At 39.1% G+C, this 22504-nt stretch overlaps 1 protein-coding gene across 5 annotated transcripts in view; it reads left to right on the forward strand.

Annotated features, from left to right (window-relative positions):
- The window catches only part of LOC106094415 (protein grainyhead), a 467628-nt gene that overhangs the window by 62418 nt on the left and 382706 nt on the right, over positions 1-22504 (forward strand). For 4 of the 5 annotated variants that reach the window (XM_059370612.1, XM_013261660.2, XM_059370615.1 and 1 more), the window contains exon 1: positions 4635-4720. The exons of the other annotated variant lie outside the window; for it this stretch is intronic. The gene's annotated coding sequence lies outside the window, so the exon portion shown is untranslated. Of the gene's footprint in view, positions 1-4634; positions 4721-22504 lie in introns of those variants that run through there. 5 annotated transcript variants of the gene reach the window in all.

Consider the following 22504-nt stretch of genomic DNA (forward strand, 5'->3'; position numbering starts at 1 on the left):
TGTATTTTGATATGTGTAACTATGCTGTCATCGTCATACAGCTCGTGGTTCATACGACACCTATATTCTCCGTTAAAGCAAACTGGTCCGTATATCTTACGACGAATCTTTCTCTCAAACACTCCAAGCACTGCCTCGTCTCCTTTCACAAGTACCCATGCTTCAGAGCCATATAACAACACGGGTAGTATCAGTGTCTTGTAAAGTGTAGTCTTCGTCTGTCGAAAGGTGGCCTTGTTTCTAAACTGCTTACTTAGTCCAAAGTAGCATCTGTTTGCCAGTATTATTCTTCACTTAATCTCAAAAATGGTGTCATTCGTTTCGGTTACGGCGGTGCAGAGGTATTTAAATAAAGTCTCAGACTGTCTCAAAATTTTGGTTCCCAACTTTCTCCATTTTCTTTATCTGCTCGGTTGTGTAAGGCTTTTTGGGAGCTGAGCATGGGGCGGTTTAATATCTGAACCCTCTTTTTTGGCAATTTTATAAAAATTTTGTTATAGAACTCCGCTCAGAATAATTTTTATTTATAGAAAACTGGATGAACCCTCCGCTGCACCTTCATTGACACCAAGCGAAAAATATAATACCATATATATCACCCCCAGAACAATTTGTGTATCTACTCAAAAATACTTTACCCTTTATTTGGACCCCATATACTCATGATTGGTAAATATTCCTATTTTGGGAGAAGTTGTGGGGTCGCATATTGTCATGATCGTCCAAAATGCCCATTTGAGTGGGTTTTCGGGTTGGTGCGGCACGCTAGGTACTTGGACCAAACTTTTAATATCAAATTCGTACTCTACTCTCGAATACCAACATTTGGGTCCCATATTCTCCTCATCGGTTCACTTTTATTTTTGGGTAGTGCTTTTGGCGTAAAGGGGAGGGTCCGCCCCCTTTCCGATATCAAAAAATTATATAGCCTTTGGCACCTTCCAGACCATATTCCTAATCTACTCCCTAATACCTTTCATTGGAGTCCCATATTGCCATTATCATCCAATATGCCTATTTGAGGGGTTTTGGGTCGGTGCGGCCTCCTAGGTACCTGGATCTAATGTACTCTACTCCCGAACACCTTTCATTTGAGTATCATATTGTCCCAATCGGTCTACTTTTATTTGTGGGAGGTGCTGTTGTGATAAGGGGGAGGGTCCGCCTCCTTACCATATCAACAAATTCCACCGTTTATTGCTCCTTCCAGACCATATTCGTAATCCCGAATACCTTTCATTTGAACGCCATATTGTCCCGATCGGTCTACTTTTAGTTTTGGGTGGAGCTTTTGGGGTAACACCACTTTACCCTATTATTCCTTCGAGACCACCATACACAATCTGTAGAAATTTAAAGAAAATTGGTTTAGCCGTCTTCGAGTATATTTGGATCAAACAAACAATCGGACTAAAAACATCCTTTGAGGTTTATATAATAGACTAGCTGAACCCGGCCCGCTCAGCTGCGCCTTCTTTTACACCGTATGAAATATAACTTTCATTCAAATGAATGAAAAGGTAACTAAGTGAATGCATTCACTTAGTTACCTTTTTTTGCGGTCAGGACTATCATAAGTTATTCCCTCAGTTTCTTTTATTTATAGATTTTTTAATTCTTGATTTTTTAGAAAATTTTATCTAATTTTGAAGATAACCTATTGTGGAAGGTTATTCTTCCTCTCCTCTCTCTATTCCTTGTTTGGACTGGCGTTTCTTTTCGAATGATAAATATCCCCCAATAGATGGCGCAACGAATTTTGACGTTTTTCGTCCTATTTAGTGTCTCCAAAGCCTGGGTTCGAATTTTGGTATAAAATTTGGAAAAAATTGTCAGCATTGTTTGTGCCTTTAAGAATAGTTGCATGCAAGACTTAGTGCTTATCGGCACGCCACTTGGACTCGACTATAGAAAGGAGGCTTCTAATCGTTGAGCTAAAATTTCAATCAAACCCGCTCGCTTCTGTGTTCGTTTGTTGCGCCTTCCCTTCTAATCCGTAAGCCCAAACTTGGATGTTTGTACTCTACTAAAGAAATACATCTGGCTTGATTTCCACACTGCCATGATCGGTAAATTAGCCTCTTTGCGTTCTTGTGTCTTTGTTTTATATCTTCATTGTTTTCCAAATTCAAAAAATCTCAGTATAAATAATAACCAGTGGGTAAATCAATCGAAATTTTGCCTTATATGACACATTTGAATAAAATGATTGTGGCTTTGCACTTTCCCCAATTAGCAACTAGAAATATGCTTGTGTCTTAAGTCTTTTGTTTGATGTTATGCCATTTTTAAGGAACATCTATTATTAATGCAATGAATCATGGGCAATGAATCATTCTGCTAGAATAAACATTGATTTAAGACATAATCTACCCCCACTCATGTATTTTCTGTTAAGGCGATATTAACGCCACTGTCCATTGACTCTTTGACTTCTTGATTTTTGTTTTCGAGCCCGCTTAAGCCAATGCATTTGTACACACAATGCCACACAGTTAGTGCCTTTTGCGTCTTGCGCCCCTAATCTTAACAATGTCTGACATTTTTCCTCTACTCCTTCCTCTTCTTCATTTGTTTGGCTCTGTTTTTTTTTGTGATATTTCTTCTTAGCCTTCTCTGTGAGGAGGCAAAACAAAACCAAAAAGTAAATCGTTACTCTTCTCTACTTAGCAGCAACGGCAGCAATTGGATTTTTTGGGAGCGTGTGTGCTGACGATACCATTTGACTTTTGCTTAAGACAACAGAAACAGAAAAAATGTTATTCTTCTTTGTGGTTGTTGTTGTTGTTGCTGCTGTTTTTGTTCTTGTCCCGCATTTTTTCTTGGCTCAAACGAACGAAACTGTCAATAAGACATAACGTCAGACAAAAAAGTGGTGAGCGCGCATACGACTACGAGTACCTGCAGAGCAGTAAGAAGGAGAAGAAGAAGCAAATCCAATACCATCACACCCAGGTAGTGGAAAACACACATAAGGCAACAGGTGTGATTGTATGTGTGTGTTATATGGCTGTAGCACAAGATGAAACCATAAAAAGACTTGAAGAGAGATACACACCAACACTTGTACACCAAATGAGCATGGGAGAGACATAGAGAGGCCAGCTATCTCCCACTACACTTTTTTTTTGGCTGTATGCAGGCCTCTAATCGCTTGCTTTGAGGCACCTGTATGAGAAAAACACCTGAGAAGTGTCCATATGTGTGGTGGTATGGGTGAGTGAATTTTTTCCCCAGAGCGCAAGAGAGCCAGCATGGATCTCTGGTGAGAGGTTAATACTGCTGCTTAAGTAAATTTTGTAGGTATCTACGACGATGACGACGGCTCTACACGTTCCTTAACATCGATGTTCACCATCTACAACGAGTTTTTCATACCTTCGGCGCAAACAACATTATATTCCCCCTCTCGTAACATTAGAAATTTCTCGTTCCAAAACCCGTGTTGAAATTTTTGGTTAAAACAATTTGCTAAAATGCTGAAAACAACAAACCTAAAACAATGCAATTGTCCAGTGAAATAAATAAAAAGTTTACTGAAATTTAAACACAAAGTGTGCTGCTGAAAATCCATGGAAGAAAACGATGCTGTAATTGTGTGAATCTGAAAACTGAAAAAAAAAAAAATAGAAGCAAAGCAAAAAACAGAAGACAAACAGAAAAAAAACAACAAAATAAGCAAGCAAATCGTTTTGCGTCTGCCTTGTCGCCTCGTCTCGCCAAGCCAAATACTGAGAGAAGCGTATTTGCTGCTGCTGTTATTGTTGTTGTTGTTGTTCAATTGGTATGTGTTCTTAAATAAAACACAACGCAAAAAAGCCTACAACAACAAATGACACACAAAAGTTAATAACAAAAATAAAGATACAGTTTTAATTAAAACAAAAATTAAAACTTGAGCCCCCATTGCAGTTGATTCGGTTTCCCAAAAAAAAAAAAATTAATCCATCCCATCTATACAAAAATATTGTGAATGCAAAAATTCCCCCATGCCAGGCTTAAGCAAAAAGCCAATCTCTTCGTCGTCATAGTTTACGACCACAACGAGGAGTTACAAACGTATGAACGTACGTAAGAAGAAAAACGAAATTCCAACGGTGCAGTGGCTTGAGAGCTAACACAGCCCCAAACAATTCGTTTAAGCGTCACAGACCTCACTACGTGCGGGCAAAGACCACGAAATTTCGTCAAAAGTCAAATTCAAATAAAACCCCTTAAGTTAAGTGAAAATGTGATATGAAAATTTCCCAAACAACAAAAAGAAAATTAGAGGAAAAAAGTTTGCCATATTCCTTCACAAGCGCCACAAAAAGTCACAGAAAGCAAAGGAAATCGTATCAAATGAAAAAGTGTCGTCTACCATATCTTCTCTTCTCGACACAAAAGCGTACAAGTGATATAAAAAGTTTTTCATTATATTTCTGCCTAAGCAAAAAGAAAAGAATATAAGAAAAATTTCGAAACGAAAAGTATTTGAAATTAGTGCAAGTATTGAATATTTAATTCACAATAATTCACCACAAAAAAAGAAACGAAACAAAGCCAGCAATCATCATCAAAACATTCATTGTTTTATTGTACCACCACCACCACCATCACTCACCCAACCCCCTCAAAGCAGCTACCAACAACATTTGCTTTCAAGGCAAAGAAGAAGCAACTCCGTCATCATCATTATCACCACCACCTCTAATATTTGTTATGGTTTTATTAAGCTTACGTAAGTTTTTCCTTTGTTAACTACAGTTATTTATTTATTTACTTTTTTCTCCAAATATTACTTCTTTTTATTTTTGCAAATTTGTTGCAATTCAGAGCACCACCCCGCTTTAAAGAGGAGGGGAGTTATTTTGTTTAAAAACAAATTCCATGGCTGCTCTTGTTGTTGTGCTTGTCCTAAAATGCGCGCTCTTTTTTTTAAATGTATAAAAACAAAATCACAAAACAAAATTCATTAAAAACAAACTTAAAACATGTCTGAGGTTGTTGTTGCTGTTGGTTTTTTCTTCCTCCTTTTTGCTTTTGGCTTGTACGAATATTCCAAAGAAAACAAGCTTTAAACAACAACAACAACCACAACATGCTGTTTATGGTGATTTTTATATACTACCCAGGCAAGCTAGTAAGCAAGCAAGCAGCCAACATACTAAATAACCCACCAATATTGGGGCCCCTTTCTCTTAGTTTGGCGCATGGTGGTTTACGCCACTTTTTGTTGTTGCTTCTTTGGCCATTACCATTTGATTGCCTCTTCGGCTGCTGCTGCTGCTGCTGTTGATGGTGCGTTTGTTACTTTTTCATCTTCTTGCGTCTCTTCTCCCATCCATCCATCTATCCATCCCAAAGGTAGTTGAAGTCTTTTTCGATAAAGCCGGAACTGTTTTTGTTGTTATTGTTTGAAAGTAATATATCTGTTGCTGTTGTTGCGTTTTTCTTTATTTTTTACCTCACCATCGTGGTATTACAAAAAAAAATCAAACCATATGTTTAACCCTTTAAACGCCCATAACCTTATGGCTCTTTAAATTGAGTTTGTTTCTTAAGTCTTTCTGGTGCCCATTGTTCGTGGTCAGGCTTACGGTTTCAAAAAGTTTGTTTCTTAAGTCTTTGCATGCAATATACTCTGAGCACATATGTCTCTCTCTCTCTCGCTCACTCACTCCTTGTTTCTGATGAAGTTCGTTTGCTAAGTCTTTTGACATAGAAAATGTGCAGGCTTAACTTTTTAAAAAGTTTGTTTCTTAAGTCTTTTCTTATATACAAAGACTCTCAAAGCATTTGTCTCTCTCTCTCGCTACTTGTTTCTGACTGAGTATATGGAATAGTCATTTGTGTCTCTCTCTCTCTCTCTCTCGCTCAATGGCTCCTTGTTTCTGATTAAGTTCGTTTGCTAAGTCTTTTGACTTAGAAAATGTGCAGGCTTAACTTTTTAAAAAAGTTTGTTTCTTAAGTCTTTTCTTATATAAAAAGATTATGAGTGCATATGTCTCTCTCTCTCTCGCTCCTTGTTTCTGACTGAGTATAGGGGATAGTCAATGAAGTTGGTTTTCTAAGTCTTTTGCTTTGTATTCTGTTAACAAATTCTAATCTCTTTGAGAGTATTTCAAAGCAAACTTTTTACACCTTATGAAAAAGTACTCACATAAACCGAATTTCCCGACTTTACTACTTGGGAAACGGAGCGCTTGTTTGTCCACCAATTTAGATGAAATTCGATTTACAGGATTTTATAAGACATTTATTTATATATTTGGGACCAAGATTTCCCAATCTCCATATTCCCATATATATGTGTATCCAAGATAACCACTACAAGTAAAAGCTTGTTAAGTGCGGCCGGGCGGAAACTTGGGAACCCACCACAATGATTTCGGAACACCACGTGTAAAATATCAGCTCATTCAGATAAAAATTGAGTCTCGTACGGGCTCAATACGCAATTCTGGATATTTATGCGGATATTAATCTGCCCCACGCTACTATGGACATACACCTAAACCAGTAATCGGCTTATTGTGCGCTTTGAATACTAAAAGGTAACCCGAAAATGAAAATGTAAATCAGAAATGCTGTGCTATTAACAAAATCCCTAATTATTTTCCATACCACGCCCCTACGGCGGTTCATATCTTCTTTTGTGTCCCCACGTAAGTGCCAGTGTATGTTAGCCGCGAAGGCCAGGCAATGACATTGGAAATGCTCCAACATCTCATCATCTTCCCCACATGCTCTACCTATGCTATCACTCGTAGTCCTATGTGTCCCTTTAAGATACCGAAAGCTATACTGACCTCTTTCTTATTTCCTTAGGTTAATGTCCATAGTGGCATGGGGCGGATACATAACCGCACCCTCTTTTCAACTTAACCTAAGCTGAACTTATATCGTCGTCTTTTCACGATCCAGATCTCCCCACAGTATTTTCGCCATACTACCGACCGTTTCGCTGTTCCATAATGTGGCATGCACGTTCGTCGTTCACGACCTTAACTTGGACTGCATGCACCCCAAAAGGCTTCGGGTGAATCAAGTTTATTGACGGCAGTTCTCTGGTCTTCACTTCCAAATCGCCTGCTCTTTCATTCCCCCCTACTCCACTACGGTTCGGCACCCAAACAATGCGTTTTATGCCATCCTCAGAGTAGGCGTTAATCTTCTTCTTACACTCCAAGACAGTATTGATTGTTATTGGCCTGATGGTGGGCTTACTGTCTGTAAAGATGTTCACACTGGTCGTCCTCGTCGTTCCGACTTTTGGTCAGACAGTCGGAAACAGGTCTCAGTCCCAGGTTTCTCAATGTGGACCATCCGTGTAGCACCAGATGGCACTACCAGAGTTTCGTCAATCCAAGACTGAGCCGCTGGTATTAGTGTCTCGCACTCGACCTTAAGTGTCGTCTCAGGTATCCTATTGGAAACCTCTTCCATTCCTTCCAGGTTTTCTATCGTCGCCTCGACTATCCGCGATGGTATGACCTTCTCGGATATCTGGTGACCTAGTAGGCGTCCTCCTCATTGCCCCGCCTGTATCAAGACAACATGTTCTTAGAACCTATTGCATGTATGTATTGGTCTGATCACGATTCTGTAGAACCTTTGAACATTCCACGGTGTAAGACCCCATTTCGAGCCTGCGGGCCGCCTACATAATGGACATCGTCTGGGAGCCTTCTCGGTACGTTCCTTTCCAAAATTACTTCTAAGTATTGGACCTTGTCAGATATCAACCTCTCCTCTGGGTTAACATTGAGACTCCTAGGTCTAGCCCAGTCGTAAGCCATCTCCAGTCCTCATCTCTGTTGTTGTTCTTATGACTCTCGACATTCCTGATGAATTTCACAGAAATCGGTTTAGATTTAGGTATAGCTGCATTTATGTGTATCGCCCGATTTTCATTTCTAGAGCCACTGCAAGCGCGTTTATTGACCAAATTTTACACAACGCTTTCCTCAAAGACTATATAAGAAGTTTGGACGAAATTGGTTCAGATTTAGATATAGCTTCCATGTATATGATCGTTCGATTAAGGGTAATTTGCAAAACTGTTGTCATTTTTCAACCGTAGTTATTACAGTTTAAACATATTTGCTCTAAATTCAATACGGATTGTTTAAAAACCCATCTGAAATCATCTGCGAGGTCCATCAAAATTGGTTGAGAATAGGAGATAGCTCCCACTTTGTATTTATAGGGTAGGTGTAGGGTATATAATAGTCGGCATCGCCGGACTTTTGCCTTTTCTTACTGGTTTAAAAAGAAAAATTGTCCCAAGTCTACCAACTTTTTCACTAAGACAGTTTCTGCTTGAGGTGGACTTTTGGGTGTACTCTATAGATCTAGAATTGGTCCTATCGAAAAGGTTACCCGACCACTGCAGTGTGTATCAAGAAGAAATCCTTGCAATAAAGGAAGTGGTGGAATGTCTAAGATATAATGTCACTACGACGATTGGCATAAATATCTTCTCAGACAATCAGGCAGCCATCAAATCTCTGGAGAACGTATTTCTGAACGCAAGAACCGCCCTCGACTGTCGCAGATCAGTCAACGAGATGGCTGAACTGTTCAAAATTCACCTGTTCTGGGTGCCGGGCCACAGAGATATCCCAGGGAATTGTAAAGCGGATGAGCTTGCGAGACTAGGAACTATCCTACACATTTCAGGGACACTGCAATCTGTGGGTATGCCTCTAGCGACATGTAAGGAAAGTTTCAGGACCAGGCCCGAAGGACAACTAATGATAGATGGTCACAAAGTAGGGGCTGTGAGCATTCAACAACTATGTGGCCTAATCTAGACTTAAAGAGGTCTACAGCTTTGCTATCATTGGCTAGAACAGTAGGCTCAGTCATTGTGTCCGTCATCACAGGTCACTGTCTAATCGAAAAACATGCTGACAGACTGAAGGTTGCCCTCAACGACTTTTGCAGAAGCTGTGAGGACATCGAAGAAGAAGAGAGTATAGAACACCTTCTGTGTGTGTGTGTCCCGCACTAGCAGTTAGAAGGAGTTCCACTTTAGGTTCTCATTTCTTTGAGAAATTGTCTGATTTAGCGGATGTGAAAATTCGCAAGTTATTGGACTTTTTAAAGCGATCTGGATGGTTCAAAGGTTGAAACTAGAAGGCATCTTCCTTTTTCTGTTCTTGTGGTATCACAATGGACAAAAACGTATAAGTGAGTCTGATGGCAGACTGCCACTTAAATCTAACCTAACCTGGGCAAAGGCACGTGCCTGGCCATATAGCAACACATTCTTTAACCCACATGTACAAATTTACTACTAGCTGGACCGGTGTGCTTCGCTGCATCCAACAGTGTTTGCGGCCCTCGTTTAACATGGTCCAAATTTGAAAGTTATTCTTATTCGTATCTCTCAAATACCTTTCATTAGAATCCCATATTTTGCGATTTGGTGTACGGTATATAATTTTGGGGTGGGGCGACTTTATGGGAATTGACCCAAATTTTTATATAATTTTCGTATGCTACTCTCAAATACCATTTGTTTGAGTCCCATCTTGCCCCGTCCGGTGAACATGTCCATTTGGTGCAAAGCGACCCGCCTTGGAATAGATCCCAAACTTTTATATAAGTTTCGTAGTCTGCTCTCAAGTACCTATCGTTTGAATTCCACATTGTCCTGATCGGCCTATATGCCCTTTGGGGGTGATTTTTGGGGTGGGACATCGCCTCTGGGACTTGAGCCCAATTTTTTTTATAAGTTTCGTATTGTACTTCCAATTACCTTTCATTTGATACCCATTTTGCCCCAATCGGTAAGCATGTAATTTTTGGGCGGTTTTTGGAGGTGAAACGGGCTTCCCCCCCTTATACGTGAGGTCGAGTTGTTCTATCAAACTTGACCCCAAAATTTTATATAAGTTTCGTATTCTACTTCCAATTACCTTTCATTTGATACCTATATTGCCCCAATCGGTAAGCATGTAATTTTTGGGGCGGTTTTTGGGGGTGAAACGGGCTTCCCCCCTTATACGTGAGGTCGAGTTATTTTATCAATTTTGTACTCTACTCTTAAATACCTTTCATTTGATACCCATATTGTCCCAATCGGTAAACATGTCCGTTTGGGTGGGTTTTGGGGAAGGGCGTCCCCCACGGTTATTTGACCCCAAATTTTTAAACCAATTTTGTGTTTGTGGGTTACCATAAGGTGGTACACTAAATTTCACTTAAATAAATAGAACCATTTCCGAGATATGGGGTTTTTGTAGTTAGGGGGAGGGTCCGTCCCTCCCTCGCAGATATCACTAAATGAAGTACCCTACCTGCGCCGGGTGACTAAACTTCTTTATATGTTAAAATTTCAAGAAAGTTGGTTAAGCCGCAAAGCCCAACACTTGCATTTTAATTAGCATCATGTAAACTATGGAATCATTGAAATATCCATTCGCTACCTCACAGGTGGATATGTCATATATCTTTGAAATTAATTTTTCCATAATTGTGTTTTGCCACATATACCCACATATCTCTCTGAAAATGCATTTTTCAAATTGTGCCCATCATTTGCAATGAACAAAACGATCAAAGCAAATGGCTTCTACGGTTTTTAATTAAAAATGCTGATTTATGAAGTTTTTTCATAATTGCCTCCCTCTACATGCGCCACCACCATGCCATCACTTAATGGGTTAATTGCCACTATGCTGCTACATGTATGACTTGTGATCTTTGTTTAGCTTCAAGTTATTTATTAAACATTTTTCGTCGATGTACGGGTGAGCATGTTGTTGCTGTTGCTGGGGGATTATTTGTGCCATTTCTTCTGTGCTGCCAGTGTGTGTTGTTGTAACTATTTATTTATTTTGCCAAGTTATGTTCGGCTCAATTGTTGCTGTTGTTGTAATTTGGTATGGTGATGCTGCTGCTGCTGGTGAAGCTCTCTGTCCACATCTCCTCTTCTAACTCCTTTTCTTGGTCTTGGGTTTAGACTTTTTGATAATTTGAGTTTGCATTCCATTGTGCCACAAAACTATTGGGTGAAAGAAGTCTTGAGAAAGTTGAGAAAGAAAGACAAAGTCAGAAAAGTCAATTCATTCCACCCTCTTCTTCTTCGCTTCTGGCCTGGTCCACAAGGGAGACGTAGAAAAAAGTGTTAAAGTCTGCAAATAACAAAAACTTCATAAATTTCCATAAAAGTTAATTGAACATTGTAAAAAGACTAAATCCCCTCAAACGCCGCCAAATTCAAACGTCTTTCAGCACTCTTGAAGTGTGGCATGGAGGGACGAATACAAAATCTACATGCAGTGTGTTTTTTTTTTCTATCTCCTCTGGTATAAAACAAAGAGCTGGACGTTAAAAAAATGTAAAGCTGAGACTCCTGTTGAACTTTCGAAAGTTTGATTACACACAGCCATAGCAAAGGCAAGCACTAACACATACATATACATGCACACACATTTGTACTTACATACAGGGAAGTGAATCGTATGTTTGTATATTTGTATATGGTGGTCGCCGTATGCCTAAAGTAGAGGGTGCCGCAAGTTTGTTTCCTAAGTCTTTTGTTTGTAAACACCTTCCATATTGCATGGAGCACACGCGATGCCTAAAGCCAGCACCCTGTATCTGGCAACGAGGAGAGTTTGCTTACTGTGTGGGTTTAAGACTAAATGCATTTAAAATGCATTCATTCTTCTTGGATGTAATGGTCCACGAGATCATTGCAATACCAATGCGCACTCAGCTGAAGGCAGCATCACCAGCAGCAGCAGCAGCAGCAGCACTGTGACAGCCACAACAGCCTGATTTTGACTTTTTGCGCGAATTGTAAGTTTTTGTTGCTTTGGCAACAACATAAAGTATGTGTTAACGTTTTTCTATCTTTTTGTTTCATGTTACTGACATCGAGTGTCAGTGTGTGTGTGTGTGTCTGTGTTTAAAAGTATGCATTAAGAGTACTGAGGCCAGTCAAAACGCAAGCTTTGCACAGTGGGCTACATCGAACTTAATCAAGTGAATGGAGAAGACATTAATGCTATCTTGGTAAACTTTTAATATCTTCTAGCAGAATATGTTACTTAGATTATACCATTATCTTTCTACTCGTCTGTAACTAATTTTGTTAGTGAATGGCTTGCAGAAGTTTTTTCGCTAACTAACTTCAAATCGAGTGTCAGTTGAGGTCATATTGGTGGTAGGTAACACTTGTCCTTCTGTTTCTAACACGTCCAAATATTCACCTATTGATAGTTAGATTCTAGAGGCGGCGAATCCGAACACACTCATTTTTAAGTCCAGCCGCCTGCGCCGTGAAGTTAGACCTCACCTGGGGTATAACGTGTGGCTGCTGCCTTAATCATAGTCTGAAGAGGGGTGGGGGTCTAACCACCCAACAGAATAATTTTAGTTTCCCCAGAATAGGTTTTCGAAGAGTTGTAGCCCTCACAAAAAAGAAAAAAAAATGATCCAATGACTGTTCTGTTCTGTTCTGTTAATGTTCTGTTAATTTTCTTCTTCTTAGGAAACGCTGCAGTTGAGTGGGGTGAAATGGGGTAAATATTGTAAATCGCCGATTGGTATATTAACTGATGCCGATCCAAGGTTAGAGGTAATGAAACCCGTAAAACCCCAAATCTTAGCCCCAAAGCGGGTAAAACGATTTTAACATAGGGCTGTACTCTGTACAACGACTATTATCCTGGAACGGGATATCTGTGAGCACCACATAGGCAGGACCATTGAGGTCCAATCTGTATGGTGTTCATTGCTGTCACGAGAAGCTAAGCTCCGAGCTACCGGGCGCGTCCACAGGTTACTGATAGTGGAATGCTCCATACGGAGTAGCTGCAACAGCAGTCGCGAACAATCAGCAGTATCGAGCGGAGTCTCAGTTAGAGGCCGCGCGGCACCGGCTCTTTCATAAATACTGAGTGTCTATGATGCTCCATATGACACGGTGGGTTATTGGCGCCTTTAAATAACCCTATTCCCGCGGCGATCGGTCCCTTGCACCAGAACGAGCTTGCTCACCTGCAGGAGCTTGACGAGTATCGCCGCATCTAGATGAAAATTTGGCTACAACAACAACTAATGTGGTAGAAGTAGTTAAAATTGTAAAATTGTCAGTTAATGTTGTTTAGTCGAGACATGAACCAGCTTGCTCACCTGCAGGAGCTCGACGAGTATCGCCTCCTACAGATGAAAATGTGGCTACAACAACAACAACTACTGTGATAGAAGTAGTTAAGATTGTAAAAATGTCAGTTAATGTTGTTTAGTCGAGACATGAACCAGGAATGGATAAAATTTAAACAAAAATCTTAAATTATTATATTTCAGGGAATTTTGGACGGGTTTCGAAAAACCGGTATCCAAAGAAAACTTAAAGTGAGAAGAACACGTTACAGTTGATCTCACTTCCAAAGCTTCATGTACAGCTATGAATTTACATGAAATTTTGGCAAAAATTTCTGTGACGTTCACATAAAAGCCGTCATAGAAATCGAGATATTAAATTTTTTCGGAATGGGCATTCGAACCTCAGTTTGGACATCTCTGGGTGGAATTTGCCAAAAAATTGTATATCTCTGGAAACCAAATTGCAAATTTGCCCATGAACATTTCATTAAGGAAGAGGGGCAAACTTCTCACATATCAATGAGTGTTGTCCGATTCACACCTCTTTGTGGAGAAGTTTTTACATGGCTGTCATACCAAATGGTGCAGTACCTCCCAAATGTCGCCAGCATAAGGAAGGGATAAATACCGCTGAAAATTTTCATCATGTTCTCGCCAGAATTCGAACCCAGGCTTTCAGCGTCATAGGTAGACATGCTGGCCCCTGCGCTACGTTGGCCTCCATCTTTGGAAAGCTAAGGGCATAAAATCAGCTTTTCAATAGCTAGAAAGTTTTAAGCTTTCTTTGGGTACCAAATATTCTAATATCCGCCCAAAATTCCCTGAGATGTATTAATTTTCAAATTTTATCCATTCCCGGTTAATGTCTCGGCTAATTATCCGTAGGGGGGGGGGGCGTACCCTCCCCCATATCCCAATTTTCAAAAAGCCAGATCTCGGAGATGCGTGCCTCGATTTAAGTGAAATTTTGTATGCCACCTTATGGTATCCCAAAAACATGAAATTGGTAAACAATTTTCGGGTCAAATAATCTGGGGGAACGCCCCATCTCAAAACCCACCCGAACGAACATGTACACCGACTGGGACAATATGGGTATTAAATGAAAGGTATTTAAGAGTAGAGTACGAATTTGGTATACAAAGGTCATTCTTAAGTTTCGGGGGGTTCTCCCACCACCAAAAAAGCCCCAATTGGACTCTTTCACCGCTTTGGGCAATATGGGTATCAAATAAAAGGTATTTGAGATTAGAGTACAAACTTGGCATTAAAATGTTACCCTAAGTGTCGGGGGGCTCCCACCCCCAAAAATCAACCACCCAAACCTCCCAGCAGTACAAATTTACCGATTGGGAAAGTATGGATATCAAATGAAAGCTATTTAAAGGTAGAGTCTATTCCTTGGTGTCTGAGGCGCCTCTCCACCCCCCCAAAACATTTCAACAGAACATGTCTACCGATGGGTATCAAACGAAAGGTATTTGGAAGCTGAGTACACATCTGTTATAAGAATTTGGTCCAAAGTGTTTAGGGGGCCTACCCAAACCAAAAAAACCCAAAACGGGCATAAATGTAAAATGGGTATCGAATGAAAGGTCTTTGGCACCCGACTACGAATCTGGCATGCACAATTAGGACGGAGGCTGAGACCGGCCTACCCATTAAATACCCTTCAATAGGACGTGTGGATTATGTGTCAATTAAAAGAAAGGTCTATGACAGTATATTTCGAATCTAATGTTGGCATAAGGATTCAAGTATCTGGGACACGTCCTACAATTTCGCAGGACACTAGATCGCGACAATAAAATATACAAATAAATTATCGTTTGATTCTTAGCGTCGGGGGGACCAACCCTCTCCTCCCAATAATTATAACGCCAAACTGCCATGTAGAATGACCGATAATATATTGTACTCAAATGACGAGTCAGAGGGCAATCCCCCTCCCCCTATCCAACCCAAAAAAGGAATTAAAAATAATATATGAATAATATGAAATAATATATGAAGGCCGATCAGGATAGAATAGGACAGAAAAAAAGGTCTTTGATAGTAGAGTACACTTTTTACCCTTAAAATTGGGATGGACACAGGAGGACCTGCGGATCTTTAAGAATGTGGTATCCGAGTTGTGGTCGCTTTGAAATATGATTTTGAATGTAGATAATCAAAACAAAAAAATTAATAAATGTGAATCTGAACGAAACACCCTAGCCCTGAATATTTTGACACCCTCCTTCAAAATGTTTGACACTATGGGGCTCAAAGAAAATCGTGCTTTAGCACGATGCTGATATTATTTCAGGGTCCGCCTCTAAACTCCCTTCAAACCGGTCATGATTGGCTACTACGGCGATAAATAATTTGATATCCAATTTGAGGCCAAATGTTTAGGTGTCGTGTCACCCCATACACTCCCCCTAAACCAATGGCAATTGGGGCTCAAATTAAGGAAATTTGAGAGTAGAGCACGATGCTGATATTATTTCAGGGCTAAGTACGTGGGTGGCCGCCCCACCTTGCATACCCTTCAAACTGGACATATTTGTGTATTATGGCGAAAAGGGGCTGAAATCTGTATCTGTTTCATGGCCAAGTGTTTCAGAGACGCCTCACCTCATAAACTCCCCATAAACCACACATATATACTGAGTTTAGCAATATGTAGCTCCAATGTGGGGTTTTGGCAGTGGAGAATGAATCTGATATCCACTATCGGGGCAAAGAGTTTGGCTTCTCCAATTCTCCACCAAATCCAAGAGATCTTACATTCAAACTTTAATGGGCGGACCCTCCGCTTACCTAATTTTCAAAAACGCCAGATCTCCGTGATCGGTAGGGCGATTAAGGCGAAATTTAGTTTGTTTATAATAACTTAAATACAGCCCCACCTCTATAGCCACCAGCCCGGCAAATGGAATATAAACCAATAATGACAATGTGGGATTCAAATGAAAGGTATTTGAGACCAGAGCACAAAATCAGAGCATTTGGGAGAAGAGAGCACCAATATAGTATCCACATTAGCGCGAAATATTTGAAAGGCCGTACCAGCATCCCCAAACACGACTTATTTCCTAATGTGACCGTATAGCGCTTAGATAAAATAAGAGAATGAAAGAAGGCGCAGCGGAGCGGGCCCTGCCCAGCTAGTATATCTACAATATATATCCGATAGTTGTTGATATCTATAGTTCGGCCCGGACAATCAGTGTTTTTTTTGATTTGTTTCTTGTTATCTTCTATATTGAATTTTTAACTCTTTATTTTTAATTGACGATTTTTTTTCTGGGTATCATTCTCTTTAGCACTAAATAGTCTTTTCTGCGAATTTTGTGTTTCATTCTGCAGTTGTCGTTCTTTTGTTTTGTCATTTAAAGGTTGATTTATTTTCTTTTATTCTCTAGCCTGAGAATGTAATCAAATATCTTTATTTTTATTGTTTCGTTGGTTATGTTCCATTAAAATAATTTTAGTGCCATAAACTTTAACCAGTGTGCATTGTGCAGTGTGCGGCATGGGGGAGCGGTACTCGTGCTTCTCGTGTCTTTCAGACTAGGTTTTGTTGGTATGTCATGGCATGGAGGTCTGCATAAGGCATTCAAAAGGTGATCTGATCTTGCATTCGTGCTTATTTTTTGTCTGCTTTTCTTGACTTGGCTGGCTGGCTTAACACAACTTAACTTCGTGCAACACTTATGGCCAGCAAGAAAACGCAAACAACGGCACAGCACCAGCATCGAATACTTTATTTTGCAATATTTTTCTCGCTCTTACACTCTCCAATTAGTGTGTAGATATGATGCTGAATGTTTTTGTGTTTTTTTTTGAAACATAGAGGCTCTCCATGGATGCTCTCGCCAAGACACATAAGCTGTCTTTGTTTGTGTCTGTGGTGAGTGCTATGGCGCTTTGTGCTAAGACTAAATTGAGCACAGCATCATTGCATTCTTATGAGGCAAATGAGCAGCAAATGCCTTGGTATGGGTATTGTCTGTGTGCTGCTCTGTATGTATTGTGTCGTTTATTTTAGCTTCATTATCATCATCATGGTTTGTTTTACAATAGCCTGGCAAAGAGAGCGCACTTTTGTGGTGCTATTATTGTTTTTGTTCGATGACTGTGCTCCATGTTTATTTGATTGTCTCTTTGTGGCCTATGGCTGTAGGCAGCGTGATTATGCTCCAACGTTTGTTATGCTTTTGGTTCTCTGTTTCATTTGTTGGGGAATTGAGTGAGTGAGTAAATTTGTATTTATACGAGCGTGTGTGTGTGTGTGTTAAATAGCTTTGTGTTTGTGGCCAAGTATGCGTGTTGTGTTATTGTCAGATCTTTTATTGAATTTGAACCTTTTTCAGGCCTTTCCTTGTCTTTGTTTTTTTTCTGTTTTATTTGATAGAAAGATGGAAAGAAAAAAAAACATATTTGAACACGAATAAATTTTTATTCTTAGTTTTTTTCCTAGCTTGTTGTTGTTTTTTTTGTTTTGTTTTTATTTTTTGCTATTTCATCTATCAGACATTTCTTGGCACTTTATGTGGTTGATTGTGTATGGAGTACCGTACTCGTTGTGTTTATCGTGTTGTACTCCAACCCAACTACACATACCTTTCTTGCTCGTAACCCTAGTCTCGTATCATAACTCTTAAGTTTGAGAACTTACAATATTTGGCTTTTGGTATATTCTGTGTGTTTGTTTAGAACATAACAATTGAAGCAGAAAAAAAAAACTGAATAGACGAAATACACAAAGCAAAAAAAAAAAAACATTTGAATCATTGCAAGCACTTGAAGAACACAAGACAGACATTGCATATAGACTCATGCGAGGCTAAAGAGATTGTCTACCTGTGCACTGAAAGAAATTATGCGTCAAGGCAACTTGACTATATGAGGCTGGTCTTGAATATTTATTATTTTAAATATTTCCCATTGGGGAATTTCCCCTTAAATACGTTGCTTGGCAAAATTTGTACACCCACCACCATAGGATAAGGATATACTTGTATATAAAGCCATTTTAGACAGGTGTTGCGTTTTCGCATCACAGACTTGGTGAATATTTACTTGTATGTATTGGCTGTACGTTACTAACTTACATTGAAACCAACAAGGAAAGGCAAAAGTCGAGCAGTGCCGACTATATAATACTCTACACATACCCTATAGGTACAAAGTGAGAGCTATGTCCAATTTTGATAGACCTCGACGGATGTTTTCAAATGGGGTTTTAAACAATTCGTATCAAATTTAGAGCAAATATGTGCAACCTGTAATAAATAGGGTTAACAAATGAGCCCATTATTGCTATGGGGGCTATATCTAAATCTGAACTGATTTCCAGCAAACTTCTTAGATATTGTGGTGGTCGTCGGGAAAAGCACTGTACAAAATGTTGGCTAGATTGGTCAATAAATACGCTTGCAGTGGGTCTAGGAGTGAAAATCGGGCGATATATCTATATGTGAGCTACACCTAAATATGAACAGATTTCTATAAAACTCTCCAGTAATATCGAGAGTCATAAAAAAATCCTCCCTGTCAAATTTCGAGAGAATCGGTTGACAAATGACCACTTTATTGCTGTATTACTGCAAATCGGACGAACATATATATGGGAGCTATATCCAAATATGAACCGATTTCTATGAAATTCACCAATAATATTGAGAGTCATAAGAAAATCCTTCTTGCCAAATTTCGAGAGCATCGGTTGACAAATGACCATTTTATTACTGTATGATTCCAAATCGGACGAACATATATATGGGAGCTATATCCAAATCTGAACCGATTTTTATGAAATTTACCAGTAATATTGGGAGTTATAAGAAAATTCTTCCTACCAAATTTCAAGGCAATCGATCGACAAATGACCATTTTATTCCTGTATTATTCCAAATCGGACGACCATATATATGGGAGCTATATGCAAATCTGAACCGATTTTTATGAAATTTACCAGTAATATTGAGAGTCATAAGAAAAATCCTTCCTGCCAAATTTCGAGAGAATCGGTTAACAAATGACCATTTCATTGCATTATTACTGCAAATCGGACGAACATATATATGGGAGCTATATCTAAATCTGAACCGATTTCGAGCAAACTTTATAGATATTGTGAAAGTCATCGAAGAAAGCGTTGTACAATGTTTTGGGAAGATTGGTCAATAAATGTGCTTGCAGTGGTTCTGGGAGTAAAAATCGGGCGATATATATAGGTGAGAGCTATATCTAAATCTAAAGCGATTTCCATGAACTTCACCAGTAATATTGAAAATCATAAGAAAATCCTTCCTGCCAAATTTCGAGAGAATCGGTTAACAATTGACCATTTTATTGCATTATTACTGCAAATCGGACGAACATATATATGGGAGCTATATCTAAATCTGAACCGATTTTTGACAATTTTAATAGGCTTCTTCTCTAGGCCGAAAAACCTGTCTATACCAAATTTGAAGACGAACGGACGAAATCTGCGACCTGTAGTTGGTACACAAATTAACATGGACAGGCGTATAGACAGACAGACATACAGAGGGCCATGGCTAAATCGAATCAGAAAGTCATTCCGAGTCGATCGGTATACTTATCAATAGGCCTCTCTCTTCCTTCTTTGTGTTACAAACGAATGCACTAAGTTATAATACTTGAACCTTGAGGTCGAGTGGGAGTCACTGCTGCCAGCGGCAGAGTATTGGATTGGCAGAACCCTAGTTACATGGATGGACAGAGACGACAGAGCCTGGGGGTCTACTTTGAGAATCCAGGGACTGAGATATGAGAAGGCGAGGCTATTATTGAAAGGAAGTAAAAAGAGTTCAGCGAGCTATTGGTATCATAACCGGATACATAGGACTATGAGCTCACTTATGTAAAATCGGTGCAGCAAGTGATAGCATGTGTAGGGCATGCGGGGAAAATGATGAGACGTTGGAGCATTTCCCTTGTCATTGCGCGGCTTTTGCGTCCAACAGATACCGGCACTTACGTGGAGACACAATACCAAACATAAAACAAATTAGGGGAGTGGTATTGAAAACAATTAAGGATTTTGTAGGTAGCACGGAGTTCCAAACTTGACATTTTCTCTTTAGAGGTTACTTTATAGTTTTTAGAGCGCACAATAAGCCAATTACTGGCTTAGTTGTATGTCCAAACTGGCATTAACATTTAATTGATTCAATCATTTTTCAATTGCAGTCGTAATTGAAATTTTTACCATTTTTAACCAAAAGTTAACTGATTCAATTAATTTTTTAATTGAATCTGAAAATTTTTTAATCCCAATCGTGATTGAAAATTTTATAAATTTCAATTAAAAAATTAATTGATTTAATAATTTTTTAATCGAATCTTAAAAATGTTTCAAATATGGTGCTTAAGTAAATTCAATTCAAGGCTATTTGGTCCCCTAAAATATAAAAGGGAGGATTTCAAAGACCCATGCGTCCCATCTTTCGGCAAATCTACTGCAATACCATGACAGCGGGACTAACCCAATGAAGCCCTTCATCGGCCAAGGACTGTCACCTCAGTGCACAACAAACAATCTATAGGGCCGACACCTACTCGACACCAAAAATATTTTGAAGAACCCCCGGGAGGGTTCCATGCAACCCACCTCAAGTTCATGTTCTGTGTACCAAATATAGAAACTAATTGGAATTTTCGAAAAATTTCAATAAATTTTTTAATTGATCCAGTTTCAAAAATCTCAATCATTGGATCAATTTAAAAATTAATTAAAAATTCCATAATTTTTTTAATTGAAAATTTTTTAATTGAATATGCAATTTTTGTACCTATCACCAAAGGATGGGGGTTTATTCATTTTGTCATTCTGTTTACAGCACATTGAAATATCCATTTCCGATCTATATAGTATATTTTCTTGATCACCCTAAAAATCTAAGATGATCTAGCCATGTCCGTCCGTCTGTCTGTTGAAATCCCGCTACAGTCTTTAAAAATAGAGATATTGAGCTGAAACTTTGCACAGATTCTTTTTTGGTCCATAGGTTACGTTCGAATATGGGCTATATCAGACTATATCTTGATATAGCCCCCATTCAGACCGATCCGCCGATTTAGGGTATGAAGCCTATAAAAGCCACATGTATTATCCCATTTTGCTGCAATCCGGGACAGTAAGTTGCGTTAGGCCCTGTGACATCCTTTTTCAATTTGGCCCTGATCGGTCCAGATTTGGATATAGCTGCCATATAGACCGATCTCTCGATTTAAGGTTTTGGGCCCATAAAAGGTGCATTTGTTGTCCGATGTCGCCGAAATTTGGGACAGTGAGTTGCGTTAGGCTCTTCGACAACTTTCTGCAATTTGGCCCAAATTGGTACAGATTAGGATATAGCTGCCATATGGACCGATCTCTCGATTTAAAGTCTTGGTCCCATAAAGGGAGCTTTTAATATCCGATTTTGCTGAAATTTGGGACAATGAGTTGTGTTAGGCTAATCGACAACCTTTTTCAATTTGGTTCAGATCGGTCCAGATTTGGATATAGCTGCCATATAGACCGATCTCTCGATTTAAGGTCTTGGGCCCATAAAAGGCGCATTTATTGTCCGATGTCGCCGAAATTTGGGACAGTGAGTTGCGCTAGGCTTTTCGACAACTTTCTGCAATTTCGCCCAGATTGGTCCAGATTTGAATATAGCTTCCATATAGACCGATCTCTCGATTTAAAGTCTTGGTCTCATAAAGGGAGCTTTTATAATCCGTTTTCGCTAAAACTTGGCACAGTGACTTGTGTTGGGCTTTTCGACATCTGTGTCGTATATGGTTCAGATGGGTCGATATTGAGATATGGTGATTGATATTATCATTTTCGTGATTGAAACAGTTTCAATAAAAAAATTTATTGTATCAGTGAATTTCTTGATTGAAACCGATTTTTATTTTTTTCTGTGTGCTTCATTGTAATGATGAACATTTGTGATCAACACTGCAACTTTAAACTAGCCAGAGACATTACTAACCATAACCATAGTAGTTTTGAAGCCTGAGAAGTAGCGAAAGCAAGTAAGATAGTGTTTCAAATATCTAGGTGGAAAATTCTTGTTAAAATCGAAGTAATTTTAATAACTTTGTGTGTCTTAAGTCTCTTGTATTTTATTTTTGAAGTGTACTCAAGCTAAAGGTTTGTCAAAGTATTTTTTTTGTAGATTCTAGTTTATTTGGGTTCATAGCTGAGAAACGCATGCCAGTTTTCTCTCATAAGGCTTTTTTGCTTTAAGTTAGGTCAAGTCGGCACAATTTTCTATAAAAATTTGCGGTTTTTTTATGTTGTTTTTTTTTAATGATTTTTTATTTAAATTACAATAAGGCTTTTAGCTATGTGAAATTTACAGTTGATTTATTACAAATT

This window comes from Stomoxys calcitrans, chromosome 5 (assembly GCF_963082655.1).
Source record: "Stomoxys calcitrans chromosome 5, idStoCalc2.1, whole genome shotgun sequence".
Lineage (NCBI taxonomy): Eukaryota > Metazoa > Arthropoda > Insecta > Diptera > Muscidae > Stomoxys > Stomoxys calcitrans.